General features: G+C 45.3%; 8 non-coding genes across 8 annotated transcripts; all 8 read left to right on the top strand.

Moving 5' to 3' along the window:
• The first annotated feature begins 12,329 nt into the window (after positions 1 to 12,329).
• Positions 12,330 to 12,493, top strand: LOC135034056 (U1 spliceosomal RNA). The gene has a single exon (XR_010229351.1). It is a non-coding gene; the product is annotated as a U1 spliceosomal RNA (small nuclear RNA).
• A 152-nt stretch (positions 12,494 to 12,645) lies between these two features.
• On the top strand, positions 12,646 to 12,808 carry LOC135034019 (U1 spliceosomal RNA). Its single transcript, XR_010229326.1, has one exon. It is a non-coding gene; the product is annotated as a U1 spliceosomal RNA (small nuclear RNA).
• A 674-nt stretch (positions 12,809 to 13,482) lies between these two features.
• LOC135034131 (U1 spliceosomal RNA) lies at positions 13,483 to 13,646 on the top strand. Its single transcript, XR_010229410.1, has one exon. It is a non-coding gene; the product is annotated as a U1 spliceosomal RNA (small nuclear RNA).
• A 152-nt stretch (positions 13,647 to 13,798) lies between these two features.
• On the top strand, positions 13,799 to 13,961 carry LOC135033999 (U1 spliceosomal RNA). The gene has a single exon (XR_010229306.1). It is a non-coding gene; the product is annotated as a U1 spliceosomal RNA (small nuclear RNA).
• Positions 13,962 to 14,632: 671 nt separating this feature from the next.
• LOC135033956 (U1 spliceosomal RNA) lies at positions 14,633 to 14,796 on the top strand. Its single transcript, XR_010229265.1, has one exon. It is a non-coding gene; the product is annotated as a U1 spliceosomal RNA (small nuclear RNA).
• Positions 14,797 to 14,948: 152 nt separating this feature from the next.
• On the top strand, positions 14,949 to 15,111 carry LOC135034029 (U1 spliceosomal RNA). The gene has a single exon (XR_010229335.1). It is a non-coding gene; the product is annotated as a U1 spliceosomal RNA (small nuclear RNA).
• Positions 15,112 to 15,787: 676 nt separating this feature from the next.
• Positions 15,788 to 15,951, top strand: LOC135034025 (U1 spliceosomal RNA). Its single transcript, XR_010229332.1, has one exon. It is a non-coding gene; the product is annotated as a U1 spliceosomal RNA (small nuclear RNA).
• Positions 15,952 to 16,103: 152 nt separating this feature from the next.
• On the top strand, positions 16,104 to 16,266 carry LOC135034004 (U1 spliceosomal RNA). The gene has a single exon (XR_010229311.1). It is a non-coding gene; the product is annotated as a U1 spliceosomal RNA (small nuclear RNA).
• Positions 16,267 to 21,142: the final 4,876 nt, after the last annotated feature.

Here is a 21,142-nt window from a genome sequence, read left to right as displayed (position 1 = left end):
AGAGTTAGATTTGATTAAGTGATTTTATAAAAAAACAGCTAGGAAGCACAATTTAGCAGTGGGTTGCAGAGAAAATGAAATATGCTGGCAGAAAAATCCAATTGAGTGATTAAACAGCTCTTCATTTTCTGGCTTTATTTTTATGCTAACTAATTTGTTCTCTGAAAAGTGTCCACAAAGCCAAGTATCGGATTAACATCTTTGTAGGGATGGTTTTTCACCTATTACTAAATTAAACTTGCTTCATTGGAAAGGCAGCAAGATGCATCCTCATTTCAATATCTACTGAAATAATACAGGTTGACACCAGGAAACATTAACGCCACTGCATCCTTGCTGCTTTCTCATGTGGAAGTCTGTTTAATGTGAAAACAAGGTGATATCTAATTAGCACACAGGTAAGGAATTAAGAAAATCTTTATTTAAGGGTGAAGATGTTTCTCACAAAATCGTTGCCCCAATGCATCATTGAAATTCAAACTGGAAAGATGATTTTAATATATCACTTGTACATTTTGTATTGCTCTTCTGGTGACAATGTAGTTTGTTTTTGTCAATTACCATTTTAATAATCGGGTAAAGAAAATTAAGTGGATTTTTGAAAGGAAACAATACTGTCAATATACTATTAAAACAAATTAAAATGGTAAAAGTTATTGTACTTTAAGTAAAAATAAAAGAGCAAAAATATCAATCCCAGTTTTGGATTACTTTAATTAACAAAAAAAAAAATGCATATAGCAGAGGATAGTTTCAATCTGCCTACCTCTGGGTTATGGACCCAGCATGCTTTCATTACAGTACTCTGCTGCACATGTAAGTGCAAGAGATCCTGAAGCACTCACTCATCATGGGAAAGTACCAATGTGTTTCTTCGTTGGTTGATGGAAGAAACATCTTACAAAAACTCTCCAGATTATTGACTTTTTAAAGTTTTTCTAGGAAACGTTCTAGATGAATGCTTATTAGCCTTTGTCAGTATGGACTTTTGCAAAGTGTCTCTGTGGCGCAATCGGTTAGTGTGTTTGGTTATTAACCAAAGGGTTGGTGGTTCAATCCCACCCAGCGATGTAATTGACCTTGTTATCAGATTTTGGTGATCTTTAAGTAGACAAGTCAAAATTTCAAACCCCCTCTTATGGTGTAGGGTACCTGGCCTACTCTGATGTAATCAGAGTTAGATTTGATTAAGTGATTTTATAAAAAATAGCTAGGAAGCACAGTTTAGAAGTGGGTTGCAGAGAAAAAGAAATATGCTGGCAGAAAAATCCAACTGAGTGATTAAACAGCTCTTCATTTTCTGGCTTTATTTTTATGCTAACAAATTTGTTCTCTGAAAAGTGTCCACAAAGCCAAGTATCTGATTAACACCTTTGTAGGGATGGTTTTTCACCTATTACTAAATTAAACGTGCTTCATTGGAAAGGCAGCAAGATGCATCCTCATTTCAATATCTACTGAAATAATACAGGTTGACACCAGGAAACATTAAAGCCACTGCATCCTTGCTGCTTTCTCATGTGGAAGTCTGTTTAATGTGAAAACAAGGTGATATCTAATTAGCACACAGGTAAGGAATTAAGAAAATCTTTATTTAAGGGTGAAGAGGTTTCTCACAAAATCGTTGCCCCAATGCATCATTGAAATTCAAGCTGGAAAGATGATTTTAATATATCACTTGTACATTTTGTATTGCTCTTCTGGTGACAATGTAGTTTGTTTTTGTCAATTACCATTTTAATAATCGGGTAAAGAAAATTAAGTGGATTTTTGAAAGAAAACAATACTGTCTATATACTATTAAAACAAATTAAAAAGGTAAAAGTTATTGTACTTTAAGTAAAATAAAAAGAGCAAAAATATCAATCCCAGTTTTGGATTACTTTAATTAACAAAAAAAATGCATATAGCAAAGGATAATATCAATCTGCCTACCTCTGGGTTATGGACCCAGCATGCTTCCATTACAGTACTCTGCTGCACATGTAAGTGCAAGAGATCCTGAAGCACTCACTCATCATGGGAAAGTACCAATGTGTTTCTTCATTGGTTGATGGAAGAAACATCTTACAAAAACTCTCCAGATTATTGACTATTTAAAGTTTTTCTAGGAAACGCTCCTATGCAAAATAAGTATGATTTGGGATAGGGCTGGGGAGGGCCGCTGCTCAGGCACATCTCTGTCAAGTAAAGGAGATTCAACTGAGGCAGCACAAGGGAACTCTCATCTGGGGACAACAACTGCAGGGAGAACACATATTTTCAGATGAACATGGGAGGGCAGAAGGCTGCCTAATACTGAAGCACCCCCAAACAACAAACCAAATGCAACAACTAGTACAAGCATTCCTGGGTGAAGGTCTGCAGAAGATGGATTTGCATACGGTGATGTCATCCAAGCAGTGGGCCAAAGTTGGCTGGAACCCTCATCTGCATATGAAAAGAGAAAAGGGTTATGCAGGGCATGGCGGCCTTTTGCGGCGCTTGGATGACCCCTAGTTCACATTAAACACCTCCACCCTCCTTCGGTGTGGGGCTCATGTTGGCTATGCCCCAGCCCCTGAAGCATTCAAGCTGATTTCTTGCCGCAGCTGGGCACTGTAACAGCTCCAGAGTTGCTCTGTAAGGCATGTAAAACACAGTCCCCCACTACAACCAGGAAACATTAACGCCACTGCATCCTTGCTGCTTTCTCATGTGGAAGTCTATTTAATGTGAAAACAAGGTGATATCTAATTAGCACACAGAAAAGAAAATTAAGTGAATTTTTGAAAGAAAACAATACTGTTAATATACTATTAAAACAAATTAAAATGGTAAAAGTTATTGTACTTTAAGTAAAAATAAAAGAGCAAAAATATCAATCCCAGTTTTGGATTACTTTAATTAACAAAAAAAATGCATATAGCAGAGGATAGTTTCAATCTGTCTACCTCTGGGTTATGGGCCCAGCATGCTTCCATTGCAGTACTCTGCTGCACATGTAAGTGCAAGAGATCCTGAAGCACTCACTCATCATGGGAAAGTACCAATGTGTTTCTTCATTGGTTGATGGCAGAAACATCTTACAAAAACACTCCAGATTATTGACTTTTTAAAGTTTTTCTAGGAAACGTTCTAGATGATTGTTTATTAGCCTTTGTCAGTATGTACTTTTGCAAAGTGTCGCTGTGGCGCAATCAGTTAGTGTGTATGGCTATTAACCAAAAGGTTGGTGGTTCAATCCCACCCAGGGATGTAATTGACCTTGTTATCAGATTTTGGTGATCTTTAAGTAGACAAGTCAAAATTTCAAACCCCCTGTTATGGTGTTAGGTATTTAGACTTCTCTGATGTAATCAGAGTTAGATTTGATTCAGTGATTTTATAAAAACAGCTAGGAAGCACAATTTAGCAGTGGGTTGCAGAGAAAAAGAAATATGCTTGCAAAAAAATCCAATTGAGTGATTAAACAGCTCTTGGATGGTTTTTCACCTATTACTAAATTAAACTTGCTTCATTGGAAAGGCAGCAAGATGCATCCTCATTTCAATGTCTACTGAAATAATACAGGTTGACACCAGGAAACATTAACGCCACTGCATCCTTGCTGCTTTCTCATGTGGAAGTCTGTTTAATGTGAAAACAAGGTGATATCTAATTAGCACACAGGTAAGGAATTAAGAAAATCTTTATTTAAGGGTGAAGATGTTTCTCACAAAATCGTTGCCCCAATGCATCATTGAAATTCAAGCTGGAAAGATGATTTTAATATATCACTTGTACATTTTGTATTGCTCTTCTGGTGACAATGTAGTTTGTTTTTGTCAATTACCATTTTAATAATAGGGTAAAGAAAATTAAGTGGATTTTTGAAAGAAAACAATACTGTCAATATACTAGTAAAACAAATTAAAATGGTAAAAGTTATTGTACTTTAAGTAAAAATAAAAGAGCAAAAATGTCAATCCCAGTTTTGGATTACTTTAATTAACAAAAAAAATGCATATAGCAGAGGATAGTTTCAATCTGCCTACCTCTGGGTAATGGACCCAGCATGCTTCCATTACAGTACTCTGCTGCACATGTAAGTGCAAGAGATCCTGAAGCACTCACTCATCATGGGAAAGTACCAATGTGTTTCTTCATTGGTTGATGGAAGAAACATCTTACAAAAACTCTCCACATTATTGACTTTTTAAAATGTTTCTAGGAAACGTTCTAGATGAATGCTTATTAGCCTTTTTCAGTATACGCTTTTGCAAAGTGTCGCTGTGGCGCAATCAGTTAGTGTGTAAGGCTATTAACCAAAAGGTTGGTGGTTCAATCCCACCCAGGGACGTAATTGACCTTGTTATCAGATTTTGGTGATCTTTATGTAGACAAGTCAAAATTTCAAACCCCCTCTTATGGTGTAGGGTACCTGGCCTTCTCTGATGTAATCAGAGTTAGATTTGATTCAGTGATTTTATAAAAACAGCTAGGAAGCACAATTTAGCAGTGGGTTGCAGAGAAAAAGAAATATGCTGGCAAAAAAATCCAATTGAGTGATTAAACAGCTCTTCATTTTCTGGCTTTATTTTTATGCTAACAAATTTGTTCTCTGAAAAGTGTCCACAAAGCCAAGTCTCTGATTAACACCTTTGTAGGGATGGTTTTTCACCTATTACTAAATTAAACTTGCTTCATTGGAAAGGCAGCAAGATGCATCCTCATTTCAATGTCTACTGAAATAATACAGGTTGACACCAGGAAACATTAACGCCACTGCATCCCTGCTGCTTTCGCATGTGGAAGTCTGTTTAATGTGAAAACAAGGTGATATCTAATTAGCACACAGGTAAGGAATTAAGAAAATCTTTATTTAAGGGTGAAGATGTTTCTCACAAAATCGTTGCCCCAATGCATCATTGAAATTCAAGCTGGAAAGATGATTTTAATATATCACTTGTACATTTTGTATTGCTCTTCTGGTGACAATGTAGTTTGTTTTTGTCAATTACCATTTTAATAATCGGGTAAAGAAAATTAATTGGATTTTTGAAAGAAAACAATACTGTCAATATACTATTAAAACAAATTAAAATGGTAAAAGTTATTGTACTTTAAGTAAAAATAAAAGAGCAAAAATATCAATCCCAGTTTTGGATTACTTTAATTGACAAAAAAAAAATGCATATAGCAGAGAATAGGTCGATTAATCGAAACTATCCTCTGCTATGTGCATTTTTTTTTTATAATTAAAGTAATCAAAAACTGGGACCACCAACCTTTTGGTTAATAGCCAAACATGCTAACCGATTGCGCCACATAGACACCTTGCAAAAGTAGATACTGACAAAGGCTAATAAGCATTCATCTAGAAAAACTTTAAAAAGTCAATAATCTGGAGAATTTTTGTAAGAAACACATTGGTACTTTCCCATGATGAGTGAGTGCTTCAGGATCTCTTTCACTTACATGGGCTATTAACCAAAAGGTTGGTGGTTCAATCCCACCCAGGGATGTAATTGACCTTGTTATCATATTTTGGTGATCTTTAAGTAGACAAGTCTAAATTTCAAACCCCCTCTTATGGTGTAGGGTACCTGGCCTTCTCTGACGTAATCAGAGTTAGATTAAATTAAGTGATTTTATTAAAAACAGCTAGGAAGCACAATTTAGCAGTGGGTTGCAGAGAAAAAAATAACATTTTAAACCTACCGGTAAATTTTTTTTCTCGTAGTCCGTAGAGGATGATGGGGACTCCGTAAGGACCATGGGGGATAGACGGGCTCCGCAGCAGACATGGGCACTTTAAGAAAGACTTTAGATCTGGGTGTGCACTGGCTCCTCCCTCTATGCCCCTCCTCCATACCTCAGTTAGAGAAACTGTGCCCAGAGGAGACGGACAGTACGAGGAAAGGATTTTTGTTAATCCAAGGTCAAGATTCATACCAGCCACACCAATCACACCGTATAACTTGTGATATACTACCCAGTTAACAGTATGAAAACAACATAGCATCAGTCCAAGACCGATGAAAACTAACATATAACCCTTATGTAAGCAATAACTATATACAAGTCTTGCAGAAGTAGTCCGCACTTGGGACGGGCACCCAGCATCCTCTACGGACTGCGAGAAAAAGATTTACCGGTAGGTTTAAAATCTTATTTTCTCTTACGTCCTAGAGGATGCTGGGGACTCCGTAAGGACCATGGGGATTATACCAAAGCTCCCAAACGGGCTCCTGCGGATGACTCTGCAGCACCGATTGAGCAAACAGGAGGTCCTCCTCAGCCAGGGTATCAAACTTATAGAACTTTGCAAAGGTGTTTGAACCCGACCAAGTAGCAGCTCGGCACAGCTGTAGTGCCGAGACCCCTCGGGCAGCTGCCCAAGAAGAGCCCACCTTCCTAGTGGAATGGGCCTTGACTGAATTAGGCAACGGCAATCCCGCCATAGAATGCGCCTGCTGAATCGTGTTACAGATCCAGAGAGCAATAGTCTGCTTTGAAGCAGGGGTGCCAATCTTGTTGGCTGCATACAGGACAAACAGTGCTTCTGTTTTTCTGACTCTAGCCGTTCTGGCCACGTAAATTTTCAAAGCCCTGACCACATCAAGGGACTCGGAATCCTCCAAGTCACGCGTAGCCACAGGCACCACAATAGGTTGGTTCATATGAAAGGATGAGTCCACTTTTAGCAGGAATTGAGGACGGGTCTGCAATTCCGCTCTATCCATATGGAAAACCAGATAGGGGATTTTATGTGATAAAGCTGCTAATTCCGACACTCGCCTAGCGGAAGCCAAGGCTAATAACATGACCACCTTCCAAGTGAGATATTTAAACTCCACCATTTTAAGTGGTTCAAACCATAACCTTAACACCACGTTAAGGTCCCAAGGGACCACCGGAGGTACAAAAGGAGGCTGAATATGCAGTACTCCCTTCACAAAAGTTTGTACTTACTTCAGGAAGAGAGGCCAATTCCTTTTGAAAGAAAATGGATAAGGCCAAAATCTGAACCTTAATAGAGCCTAATTTTAGGCCCAAATTCACTCCAGTTTGTAGGAAGTGAAGGAAGTGGCCCAGGTGGAATTCTTCCGTATGAGCATTCCTGGCCTCACACCAAGAAACATATTTTCGCCATATACAGTGATAATGTTTAGATGTCACGTCCTTCCTAGCCTTTATTAGCGTAGGAATGACCTCATCTGGAATACCCTTTTCCGCTAGGATCCGGCGTTCAACCACCATGCCGTCAAACGCAGCCGCGGTAAGTCTTGGAACAGACAGGGCCCCTGTTGCAACAGGTCCTGTCTTAGAGGAAGTGGCCACGGATCTTCTGTGAGCATTTCCTGCAGATCTGGATACCAGGTCCTTCGCGGCCAATCTGGAACAATGAGAATTGTTCTTACTCCTCTTTTTCTTACTATTATCAACACCTTGGGTATGAGAGGTAGAGGAGGAAATACATAGACCGACCGGAACACCCACGGTGTCACTAGGGCGTCTACAGCTACTGCCTGAGGGTCTCTTGACCTGGTGCAATACCTCTGTAGCTTTTTGTTGAGGCGGGACGCCATCATGTCTATCTGGAACAGTCCCCACCGACTTGCAATCTGTGCGAAGACTTCCTGATTGAGTCCCCACTCTCCTGGATGTAGGTCGTGTCTGCTGAGGAAGTCTGCTTCCCAGTTGTCCACTCCCGGAATGAACACTGCTGACAGTGCGCTTACATGATTCTCCGCCCAGCGAAGAATTCTGGTGGCTTCCGCCATCGCCACTCTGCTCCTTGTGCCGCCTTGGCGGTTTACATGAACTACTGCGGTGACGTTGTCTGACTGGATCAGAACTGGTTGGTCGCGAAGTAAGGTCTCCGCTTGACATAGGGCGTTGTATATGGCCCTTAGCTCCAGGATGTTGATGTGAAGACAAGTCTCCTGACTTGACCAAAGACCTTGGAAATTTCTTCCCTGTGTGGCTGCTCCCCAACCTCGGAGGCTCGCGTTCGTGGTCACCAGGATCCAGTCCTGAATGCCGAACCTGCGGCCCTCTAGAAGTTGAGCACTCTGCAGCCACCACAGGAGAGATACCCTGGCCCTGGGGGACAGGGTGATCAACTGATGAATCTGTAGATGTGACCCGGACCACTTGTCCAGTAGGTCCCATTGCAAGATCCTCGCATGGAACCTGCCGAAGGGAATGGCCTCGTATGATGCCACCATCATTCCCAGGACTCGAGTGCAGTGATGCACTGACACCTGTTTTGGTTTCAATAGGTTCCTGACCAGAGTCATGAGTTCCTGGGCCTTTTCTATCGGAAGATAAACCCTTTTCTGGTCCGTATCCAGAATAATGCCCAAGCAAAGTCAGACGAGTCGTAGGAACCAACTGCGACTTCGGGATATTGAGAATCCAGCCGTGTTGCTGTAACACCTTCAGTGAAAGTTATACGCTGTTCAGCAACTGCTCTCTTGATCTCGCTTTTATGAGGAGATCGTTCAAGTACGGGATAATTGTGAGCACCATAATTTCCGTCATTACCTTGGTGAAAATTCTCGGAGAAAATTCTGGAGAGACCAAACGGCAACGTCTGAAATTGGTAATGACAATACTGTACCGCAAATCTTAGGTACGCCTGATGAGGTGGATAAATGAGTACATGAAGGTATGCATCCTTTATGTCCAGAGATATCATAAAATCCCCCCCTTCTAGGCTGGCGATGACCGCTCTTAGCGATTCCATCTTGAACTTGAACCTTTTCAAGTATAGGTTCAGGGATTTTAAATTTAATATGGGTCTGACCAAACCGTCCGGTTTTGGGACTACAAACAGGGTCGAATAATTTCCCTTTCCTTGTTGAAGCAGGGGAACCTTGACCACCACCTGTTGAAGATACAATTTGTGAATTGCATTTAACACTATCTCCCTTTCCTGGGGAGAAGATGGTAGGGCCGATTTGAAAAACCGGCGAGGAGGCACCTCTTCGAATTTCAGCTTGTAACCCTGAGAAACAATTTCTATTGCCTAGGGATCCACCTGCGAATGAACCCAGATGTGGCTGAAAACTCGAAGACGTGCCCCCAACTGGGCGGACTCCTTTAGCGGAGCCCCAGTGTCATGCGGTGGATTTTGTAGAGGCCGGGGAGGACTTCTGTTCCTGGGAACTAGCTGTGTTGTGCAGCTTCTTCCCTCTGCCCTTACCTCTGGCAAGAAAGGACGCACCTCGTACTTTCTTGTTTCTCTGTGATCGAAAGGACTGCATTTGATAATGTGGTGCTTTCTTAGGCTGTGAGGGAATATAAGGCAAAACATTTGATTTACCAGCTGTAGCTGTGGAGACTAGGTCCGAGAGACCTTCCCCAAACAATTCCTCACCCCTGTAAGGTAAAACCTCCATATGCCTTTTTGAGTCGGCATCACCTGTCCATTGCCGGGTCCATAGGACTCGTCTAGCAGAAATCGACATAGCGTTTATTCTAGAACCCAGTAGACTAATGTCACTTTGAGCATCTCTCATATATAGGACAGCATCTTTTATATGCCCTATGGTCAATAACATAGCATCCTTATCTAGGGTCTCAATCTCTGCTGATAAGGTGTCTGTCCATGCTGCCACCGCGCTACAACCCCGGCCGACGCAATTGCCGGTCTGAGTAAGGTACCAGAATGTGTGTAAATGGACTTTAGGGTAACCTCCTGCTTGCGGTCAGCAGGGTCCCTGATGGTAGCCGTATCCTGGGATGGCAGCGCTACCTTTTTGGATAAGTGTGTCAATGCTTTATCCACCCTAGGGGAGGATTCCCACCGTATCCTGTCCATTGGCGGGAAAGGATACGCCATAAGAATCCTTTTGGGAATCTGCAGCTTTTTGTCTGGAGATTCCCAAGCTTTTTCACATAATTCGTTCAACTCATGTGAGGGGGGAAAGGTTATCTCAGGTTTCTTTCCCTTATACATGTGTACCCTCGTGTCAGGGACAGGGGACTCTGTGATGTGCAAAACATCTTTTATTGCAATAATCATATATCGAATACATTTAGCCAATTTTGGCTGTAACTTTGCATCATCGTAGTCGACACTGGAGTCAGAATCCGTGTCGGTATCTGTGTCAACTATTTGGGATAGTGGGCGCTTTTGAGACTTCGAAGGTCCCTGCGACATAGGGACAGGCATGGGTTGACTCCCTGACTGTTCCCTAGCTTCAGCTTTGTCTAATCTCTTGTGTAATAAGCTTACATTAGCACTTAAAACATTCCACATATGCATCCAGTCAGGTGTCGGCGTTGTCGATGGAGACACCACATTAATTTGCTCCTGCTCCTCTCTAGGAGAGCCTTCTACCTCAGACATGTCGACACACGTGTACCGACACACCATACACTCAGGGAATCCTCTTATCTGAGGACAGTTCCCCAACAAGGCCCTTTGGAGAGACAGAGAGAGAGAGTATGCCAGCACACACCCCAGCGCTATATGACCCAGGAAAAAAACACAATAATTTTATGTTTACCCAGTAGCGCTGTATTTCCATATATATATGCGCCTAATTATGTGCCCCCCTCTTCTTTAAGACCCTCTTTCTACCGTGGTATAAGCAGGGGAGAGTCCGTGGAGCTTCCCCTCAGCGGTGCTGTGGAGAAAATGGCGCTGGTGAGTGCTGAGGGAGAAGCCCCACCCCCTCAGCGACGGGCTTCTGTCCCGCACAAATATAGTAAAAAAATGGCGGGGGCTCTTATATATATATACAGTGCCTAGCTGCATATATATTTATTTTGCCAAAGAGAGGTCTATATTGCTGCCCAGGGCGTCCCCCCTGCGCCCTTCACCCTTACACTGACTGCCGTGTGTGAGGTGTATGGGAGCAATGGAGCACAGCTTTACTGCTTTGCGTTACCTCAGTGAAGATCATGAAGTCTTCCGCCGCCTCTGAAGTCTTCTTTTCTTCTCATACTCACCCGGCTTCTATCTTCCGGCTCTGCGAGGGGGACGGCGGCGCGGCTCTGGGACGGACGGCGAGGTTGAGACCTGCGTACCGATCCCTCTGGAGCTAATGCTGTACAGTAGCCTAAGAAGCAGAGCCTATCAACTCACAGAAGTAGGTGTGCATCTCTCCCCTCCGCCCCTCGATGCAGGGAGTCTGTTGCCAGCAGGCTCCCTGAAAATAAAAAAATCTAACAAATATACTTTCTGTCAGGAAACTCAGGAGAGCTCCCTGAAAAGCACCCAGTCTCCTCTGGGCACAGTAGTAAACTGAGGTCTGGAGGAGGGGCATAGAGGGAGGAGCCAGTGCACACCCAGATCTAAAGTCTTTCTTAAAGTGCCCATGTCTCCTGCGGAGCCCGTCTATCCCCCATGGTCCTTACGGAGTCCCCAGCATCCTCTAGGACGTAAGAGAAAAATTATGCTGGCCGAAAAATCCAATTGAGTGATTAAACAGCTCCAGAGCTGCTCTGTAAGGCAAGTAAAAGGGTGTGGGCCCTGCAGCACTACCTGTAGTTTGCATTGTGCGTTGGAAGCCTAGTTTGCTGTCTGTTTCCACTTCTTTTTTCTTGAGCCCCTCCCGTCTATACCCTTGTGCACTATCCTGACTTCTCCTCCCGTCTGCTTACTTTGTGCCTTCCAATGCACAATGCAAACTACAGGTAGTGCTGCAGGGCCCACACCCTTTTACTTGCCTTACAGAGCAGCTCTTGAGCTGTTACAGTGCCCAGCTGCTGCAAGAAATCAGCGTGAATGCTTCAGGGGCTGGGGCATGGCCAACATGAGCCCCACACCGAAGGAGGGTGGGGGTGTTTAATGCGAACTAGGGGTCTCGCACAATGCAAACTACAGGTAGTGCTGCAGGGCCCACACCCTTTTACTTGCCTTACAGAGCAGCTCTGGAGCTGTTACAGTGCCCAGCTGCTGCAAGAAATCAGCTTGAATGCTTCAGGGGCTGGGGCATAGCCAACATGAGCCCCACACCGACGGAGGGTGGAGGTGTTTAATGCGAACTAGGGGTCATCCAAGTGCCGCAAAAGGCCGCCATGCCCTGCACGCCCCTTTTCTCTTTTCATATGCAGACGAGGGTTGAAGCCAACTTTGACCCACTGCTTGGATGACATCGCCATATGCAAATCCATCTGCTGCAGGCCTTCCCCCAGGAATGCTTGCAAAAGTTGTTGCATTTGGTTTGTTGTTTGGGGGTGCTTCAGTATTAGGCAGCCTTCTGCCCTCCCATGTTCATCTGAAAATATGTGTTCTCCCTGCAGTTGTTGTCCCCAGATGAGAGTTCCCTTGTGCTGCCTCAGTTGAATCTCCTTTACTTGACAGAGATGTGCCTGAGCAGCGGCCCTCCCCAGCCCTATCCCAAATCATACTTATTTTGCATAGGAGATACCGTGGTCATGAAGATTGTTCTCCCAGGGTGAGGTTCATTCATTGCATTTTGGGTATGCTGACCCCTGTGATTTCCCCAAATGTGGGAAACTCGACTGCATTATTTGTGGTAGTGGGGGACTGTGTTTGTGCTTTCCTCTGGTCAGCTCTGGTAAAAGTCAGATTTCTTTGTCTCAGATTTTCCTCTAGCCTTGTTCTTCTTTCGAGAGTTCCCTTGTGCTGCCTCAGTTGGATCTCCTTCACTTTACAGGGGGGTACCCGAGCAGCGACCCTCCCCAGCTCTCGCCCAACTCCTACTTACCTGCCAGGTGAGATACTATGATCATGAAGGTGCTTCTCCCAGGGCAAGGCTCACCCATTGCACTCTGGGTGTGCTGCTCCTGCGATTTCCCCAAATGTGGGAAACTTGACTGCATAATTTGTGTTTCCCCTGGTCGGCTCTCGTATAATTCAGATCTCTTTGTCTCAGGTCTCTCTCCAGCCTAGTTTGCTGTCTGTTTCCACTTCTCTTTTCTTGAGCCGCTCCCTTCTATGCCCTTGCACACTATCCTGACTTCTCCTCCTTTCTGCTTACTTTGTGCCTTCCAACGCACAATGCGAACTACAGGTAGTGCTGCAGGGCCCACACCCTTTTACATGCCTTACAGAGCAACTCTGGAGCTGTTACAGTGCCCAGCTGCTGCAAGAAATCAGCTTGAATGCTTCAGGGGCTGGGGCATAGCCAACATGAGCCCCACACCGAAGGAGGGTGGAGGTGTTTAATGCAAACTAGGGATCAGCCAAGTGCCGCAAAAGGCCACCATGCCCTGCACGCCCCTTTTCTCTTTTCATATGCAGATGAGGGTTGAAGCCAACTTTGACCCACTGCTTGGATGACATCACCATATGCAAATCTATCTGCTGCAGGCCTTCCCCCAGGAATGCTTGCACTAGTTGTTGCATTTGGTTTGTTGTTTGTGGGTGCTTCAGTATTAGGCAGCCTTCTGCCCTCCCATGTTCATCTGTAAATATGTGTTCTCCCTGCAGTTGTTGTCCCCAGATGAGAGTTCCCTTGTGCTGCCTCAGTTGAATCTCCTTTACTTGACAGAGATGTGCCTGAGCAGCGGCCCTCCCTAGCTCTATCCCAAATCATACTTATTTTGCATAGGAGATACCATTGTCATGAAGATTGTTCTCCCAGGGTGCGGTTCATTCATTGCATTTTGGGTATGCTGACCCCTGTGATTTCCCCAAATGTGGGAAACTCGACTGCATTATTTGTGGTAGTGGGGGACTGTGTTTGTGCTTTCCTCTGGTCAGCTCTGGTAAAAGTAATATTTCTTTGTCTCAGATCTTCCTCTAGCCTTGTTCTTCTTTCGAGAGTTCCTTTGTGCTGCCTCAGTTGGATCTCCTTCACTTGACAGGGGGGTGCCCGAGCAGCGACCCTCCCAAGCTCTAGCCCAACTCCTACTTACCTGCCAGGTGAGATACTATGATCATGAAGGTGCTTCTCCCAGGGCAAGGCTCACCCATTGCACTCTGGGTGTGCTGCCCCTGCGATTTCCCCAAATGTGGGAAACTTGACTGCATAATTTGTGTTTCTCCTGGTCGGCTCTCGTATAATTCAGATCTCTTTGTCTCAGGTCTCTCTCCAGCCTAGTTTGCTGTCTGTTTCCACTTCTCTTTTCTTGAGCCGCTCCCTTCTATGCCCTTGCGCACTATCCTGACTTCTCCCGTCTACTTACTTTGTGCCTTCCAACGCACAATGCGAACTACAGGTAGTGCTGCAGGGCCCACACCCTTTTACTTGCCTTACAGAGCAGCTCTGGAGCTGTTACAGTGCCCAGCTGCGGCAAGAAATCAGCTTGAATGCTTCAGGGGCTGGGGCATAGCCAACATGAGCCCCACACCGAAGGAGGGTGGAGGTGTTTAATGCGAACTAGGGGTCATCCAAGCGCCGCAAAAGGCCGCCATGCCCTGCATAACCCTTTTCACTTTTCATATGCAGATGAGGGTTCCAGCCAACTTTGGCCCACTGCTTGGATGACATCACCGTATGCAAATCCGTCTTCTGCAGACCTTCACCCAGGAATGCTTTTACTAGTTGTTGCATTTGGTTTGTTGTTTGGGGGTGCTTCAGTATTAGGCAGCCTTCTGCCCTCCCATGTTCATCTGAAAATATGTGTTCTCCCTGCAGTTGTTGTCCCCAGATGAGAGATCCCTTGTGCTGCCTCAGTTGAATCTCCTTTACTTGACAGAGATGTGCCTGAGCAGCGGCCCTCCCCAGCCCTATCCCAAATCATACTTATTTTGCATAGGAGATACCATGGTCATGAAGATTGTTCTCCCAGTGTGAGGTTCATTCATTGCATTCTGGGTATGCTGACCCCTGTGATTTCCCCAAATGTGGGAAACTCGACTGCATTATTTGTGGTAGTGGGGGACTGTGTTTGTGCTTTCCTCTGGTCAGCTCTGGTAAAAGTCAGATTTCTTTGTCTCAGATCTTCCTCTAGCCTTGTTCTTCTTTCGAGAGTTTCTTTGTGCTGCCTCAGTTGGATCTCCTTCACTTGACAGGGGGGTGCCCGAGCAGCGACCCTCCCCAGCTCTAGCCCAACTCCTACTTACCTGCCAGGTGAGATACTATGATCAGGAAGGTGCTTCTCCCAGGGCAAGGCTCACCCATTGCACTCTGGGTGTGCTGCTCCTACGATTTCCCCAAATGTGGGACACTTGACTGCATAATTTGTGTTTCCTCTGGTCGGCTCTCGTATAATTCAGATCTCTTTGTCTCAGGTCTTTCTCCAGCCTAGTTTGCTGTCTGTTTCCACTTCTTTTATCTTGAGCCCCTCCCTTCTATACCCTTGTGCACTATCCTGACTTCTCCTCCCGTCTGCTTACTTTGTGCCTTCCAATGCACAATGCAAACTACAGGTAGTGCTGCAGGGCCCACACAATATTTTACTTGCCTTACTGAGCAGCTCTGGAGCTGTTACAGTGCCCAGCTGCTGCAAGAAATCAGCTTGAATGCTTCAGGGGATGGGGCATGGCCAACATGAGCCCCACACCAAAGGAGGGTGGGGGTGTTTAATGCGAACTAGGGGTCATCCAAGTACCGCAAAAGGCCGCCATGCCCTGCACGCCCCTTTTCTCTTTTCATATGCAGATGAGGGTTGAAGCCAACTTTGACCCACTGCTTGGATGACATCACCATATGCAAATCCATCTGCTGCAGGCCTTCCCCCAGGAATGCTTGCACTAGTTGTTGCATTTGGTTTGTTGTTTGGGGGTGCTTCAGTATTAGGCAGCCTTCTGCCCTCCCATGTTCATCTGAAAATATGTGTTCTCCCTGCAGTTGTTGTCCCCAGATGAGAGTTCCCTTGTGCTGCCTCAGTTGAATCTCCTTTACTTGACAGAGATGTGCCTGAGCAGCGGCCCTCCCCAGCCCTATCCCAGATCATACTTATTTTGCATAGTAGACACCATGGTCATGAAGATTGTTCACCCAGGGTGAGGTTCATTCATTGCATTCTGGGTATGCTGACCCCTGTGATTTCCCCAAATGTAGGAAACTCGCCTGCATTTTTTGTGGTAGTGGGGGACTGTGTTTGTGTTTTCCTCTGGTCAGCTCTGGTAAAAGTCAGATTTCTTTGTCTCAGATTTTCCTCTAGCCTTGTTCTTCTTTCGAGAGTTCCCTTGTGCTGCCTCAGTTGGATCTCCTTCACTTGACAGGGGGGTGCCCGAGCAGTGACCCTCCCCAGCTCTAGCCCAACTCCTACTTACCTGCCAGGTGAGATACTATGATCATGAAGGTGCTTCTCACAGGGCAAGGCTCACCCATTGCACTCTGGGTGTGCTGCTCCTGCGATTTCCCCAAATGTGGGAAACTTGATTGCATAATTTGTGTTTCCCCTGGTCGGCTCTCGTATAATTCAGATCTCTTTGTCTCAGGTCTCTCTCCAGCCTAGTTTGCTGTCTGTTTCCACTTCTCTTTTCTGGAGCCGCTCCCTTCTATGCCCTTGCGCACTATCCTGACTTCTCCCGTCTGCTTACTTTGTGCCTTCCAACGCACAATGCGAACTACAGGTAGTGCTGCAGGGCCCACACCCTTTTAGTTGCCTTACAGAGCAGCTCTGGAGCTGTTACAGTGCCCAGCTGCTGCAAGAAATCAGCTTGAATGCTTCAGGGGCTGGGGCATAGCCAACATGAGCCCCACACCAAAGGAGGGTGGGGTTGTTTAATGCGAACTAGGGGTCATCCAAGCACCGCAAAAGGCCGCCATGCCCTGCATGCCCCTTTTCTCTTTTCATATGCAGATGAGGGTTCCAGCCAACTTTGGCCCACTGCTTGGATGACATCACCGTATGCAAATCCGTCTGCTGCAGACCTTCCCCCAGGAATGCTTGTACTAGTTGTTGCATATGGTTTGATATTTGATGGTGCTTCAGTATTAGGCAGCCTTCCGCCCTCCCATGTTCATCTGAAAAGATGTGGTCTCCCTGCAGTTGTTGTCCTCAGACGAGAGTTCCCTTGTGCTTCCTCAGTTGAATCTCCTTAACTTGACGGGGCAGGGGCTGCCCGAGCAGCCACCCTCCCCAGCCCTATCCCAACTCATACTTATTTTGCATATGAGATCTCTTGATCATGAAGATTGTTCTCACAGGGTGAGGTTCATCCATTATATTTTAAAATAGGAAGGTACAAATTACATATTTGAATTGCATCTATGTGCTGGATTCAAATGTCCCCCCCCTTCCTTTCTCAATTGTGCCCGTCAGCAGCTATTCTAAGGTTGCTGCCAATGGGTGTGACACATTAATTTCTTCTGTGGGGTACACTGGACTCCACAAGGATTCACATTGGGGTGTAGAGTAGGATCTTGATCTGAGGCACCAACCGGCTCAAAGCTTTTGACTGTTCCCAAGATGCTCAGCGCATCCTCCTCTATAACCCCGCTTCCATGAACAGGGAGCTCAGTTTGTAGTTGGTGCCTTCAGTAGCAGGCCACTTAACAGGGGCCTGCCTCAGGCAGCCTATTCTTAGCTATTAATTTTGACAAGAAAAGAAGAACTTGTTTTATGAGAATCTACAAGGGCTGCAGCAGGCTAGGTCTAATAGACATCTTTACTGCAGCTTCATCACTCCCAGCGGCGCTGTATACTCCCGTGCCCTGGTTGCTGGGTCACTGCAGCGGAGGCTCCGGTTTCTTCCTAAGGTCAGTCACACACACACCGCCCTTCCGGATCACGAGGCCGCTGATGAAGGGGAGCGTGGCCGTAGGGGGTGGACCGTGTGCGCACTGGTGTGGACACTGATTACTATCTTCTTCATACTAGTAGTTTAGGAGTCTGCTGACAGTGTCCACCAGGTCCGTCATTATATTATATACCTACAGTAGTAATATATTTAGTATATTATCTATACTAGCAGACGCAGTATGGTAGTCCACGGCTGTACCTACCTCTGTGTCGTCACTCGTCCATAATTGTATACCTAACTGTGGTGGGGTTTTTTTTCTATCTTCTTCATACTAGTAGTTTAGGAGTCTGCTGACAGTGTCCACCAGGTCCGTAATTATATTATATACCTACAGTAGTAATATATTTAGTATATTATCTATACTAGCAGACGGAGTATGGTAGTCCACGGCTGTACCTACCTCTGTGTCGTCACTCGTCCATAATTGTATACCAAGCTGTGGTGGGGGTTTTTTTTCTATCTTCTTCATACTAGTAGTTTAGGAGTCTGCTGACAGTGTCCACCAGGTCCGTCATTATATTATATACCTACAGTAGTAATATATTTAGTATATTATCTATACTAGCAGACGCACTACGGTAGTCCACGGCTGTACCTACCTCTGTGTCGTCACTCGTCCATAATTGTATACCTACCTGTGGTGGAGTTTTTTTTCTATCTTCTTCATACTAGTAGTTTAGCAGTCTGCTGACAGTGTCCACCAGGTCCGTCATTATATTATATATACCTACAGTAGTTATATATATTTTTTTTATATCATTAATTATCATCTCTATACTAGCAGACGCAGTATGGTAGGCCACGGCTGTGGCTATCTCTGTGTCGTCAGTGCTCGTCCATAATTGTATACCTACCTGTGGTGGGTTTTTTTTTCTATCTTCTTCATACTAGTAGTTTAGCAGTCTGCTGACAGTGTCCACCAGGTCCGTCATTATATTATATATACCTACAGTAGTTATATATATATATTTTTTATATCATTAATTATCATCTCTATACTAGCAGACGCAGAACGGTAGTCCACGGCTGTAGCTACCTCTGTGTCGTCAGTCACTCGTCATCCATAAGTATACTAGTATCCATCCATCTCCATTGTTTACCTGAGGTGCCTTTTAGTTGTGCCTATTAAAATATGGAGAACAAAAATGTTGAGGTTCCAAAAATAGGGAAAGATCAAGATCCACTTCCACCTCGTGCTGAAGCTGCTGCCACTAGTCATGGCCGAGAAGATGAAATTCCATCAACGTCGTCTGCCAATGCCGATGCCCAATGTCATAGTACAGAGCATGTAAAATCCAAAACACCAAAGATCAGTAAAAAAAGGACTCAAAAATCTAAATAAAAATCGTCGGAGGAGAAGCGTAAACTGGCCAATATGCCATTTACCACAAGGAGTGGCAAGGAACGGCTGAGGCCCTGGCCTATGTTCATGGCTAGTGGTTCAGCTTCACATGAGGATGGAAGCACTCAGCCTCTCGCTAGAAAAATGAAAAGACTTAAGCTGGCAAAAGCACAGCAAAGAACTGTGCGTTCTTCAAAATCACAAATCCACAAGGAGAGTCCAATTGTGTCGGTTGCGATGCCTGACCTTCCCAACACTGGACGTGAAGAGCATGCACCTTCCACCATTTGCACACCCCCTGCAAGTGCAGGAAGGAGCACCCACAGTCCAGTTCCTGATAGTCAGATTGAAGATGTCAGTGTTGAAGTACACCAGGATGAGGAGGATATGGGTGTTGCTGGCGCTGGGGAGGAAATTGACAAGGAGGATTCTGATGGTGAGGTGGTTTGTTTAAGTCAGGCACCCGGGGAGACACCTGTTGTCCGTGGGAGGAATATGGCCATTGACATGCCTGGTGAAAATACCAAAAAAATCAGCTCTTCGGTGTGGAAGTATTTCAACAGAAATGCGAACAACAGGTGTCAAGCCGTGTGTTGCCTTTGTCAAGCTGTAATAAGTAGGGGTAAGGACGTTAACCACCTCGGAACATCCTCCCTTATACGTCACCTGCAGCGCATTCATCATAAGTCAGTGACAAGTTCAAAAACTTTGGGCGACAGCGGAAGCAGTCCACTGACCAGTAAATCCCTTCCTCTTGTAACCAAGCTCACGCAAACCACCCCACCAACTCCCTCAGTGTCAATTTCCTCCTTCCCCAGGAATGCCAATAGTCCTGCAGGCCATGTCACTGGCAATTCTGACGAGTTCTCTCCTGCCTGGGATTCCTCCGATGCATCCTTGAGTGTAACGCCTACTGCTGCTGGCGCTGCTGTTGTTGCTGCTGGGAGTCGATGGTCATCCCAGATAACTGAGGCCTTGGCATCCTGGGCGGTGAGAAACGTGGTTCCGGTATCCATCATTACTTCAGAGCCAACTATAGACTTGATTGAGGTACTGTGTCCCCGGTACCAAATACCATCTAGGTTCCATTTCTCTAGGCAGGCAATACCGAAAATGTACACAGACCTCAGAAAAAGACTCACCAGTGTCCTAAAAAATGCAGTTGTACCCAATGTCCACTTAACCACGGACATGTGGACAAGTGGGGCAGGGCAGACTCAGGACTATATGACTGTGACGGCCCACTGGGTAGATGTATTGACTCCCGCCGCAAGAACAGCAGCGGCGGCACCAGTAGCAGCATCTCGCAAACGCCAACTCTTTCCTAGGCAGGCTACGCTTTGTATCACCGCTTTCCAGAATACGCACACAGCTGAAAACCTCTTACGGCAACTGAGGAAGATCATCGCAGAATGGCTTACCCCAATTGGACTCTCCTGTGGATTTGTGGCATCAGACAACGCCAGCAATATTGTGCGTGCATTATATCTGGGCAAATTCCAGCACGTCCCATGTTTTGCACATACCTTGAATTTGGTGGTGCAGAATTATTTAAAAAACGACAGGGGCGTGCAAGAGATGCTGTCGGTGGCCAGAAGAATTGCGGGACACTTTCGGCGTACAGGCACCACGTACAGAAGACTGGAGCAACACCAAAAACGCCTGAACCTGCCCTGCCATCATCTGAAGCAAGAAGTGGTAACGAGGTGGAATTCAACCCTCTATATGCTTCAGAGGATGGAGGAGCAGCAAAAGGCCATTCAAGCCTATACATCTGACCACGATATAGGAGGTGGAATGCACCTGTCTCAAGCGCAGTGGAGAATGATTTCAACGTTGTGCAAGGTTCTGCAACCTTTTGAACTTGCCACACGTGAAGTCAGTTCAGACACTGCCAGCCTGAGTCAGGTCATTCCCGTCATCAGGCTTTTGCAGAAGAAGCTGGAGACATTGAAGGAGGAGCTAAGACAGAGCGATTCCGCTAGGCATGTGGGACTTGTGGATGGAGCCCTTCATTCGCTTAACCAGGATTCACGGGTGGTCAATCTGTTGAAATCAGAGCACTACATTTTGGCCACCGTGCTCGATCCTAGATTTAAAACCTACGTTGTATCTCTCTTTCCGGCAGACACAAGTCTGCAGGGGTTCAAAGACCTGCTGGTGAGAAAATTATCAAGTCAAGTGGAACTTGATCGGTCAACAGCTCCTCCTTC

Source organism: Pseudophryne corroboree, unplaced genomic scaffold (assembly GCF_028390025.1).
Source record: "Pseudophryne corroboree isolate aPseCor3 unplaced genomic scaffold, aPseCor3.hap2 scaffold_578, whole genome shotgun sequence".
Taxonomy (NCBI): Eukaryota; Metazoa; Chordata; class Amphibia; order Anura; family Myobatrachidae; genus Pseudophryne; species Pseudophryne corroboree.
Note: the sequence above shows the minus strand (reverse complement) of the source record. Positions and strands in the feature narration are given on the sequence as shown.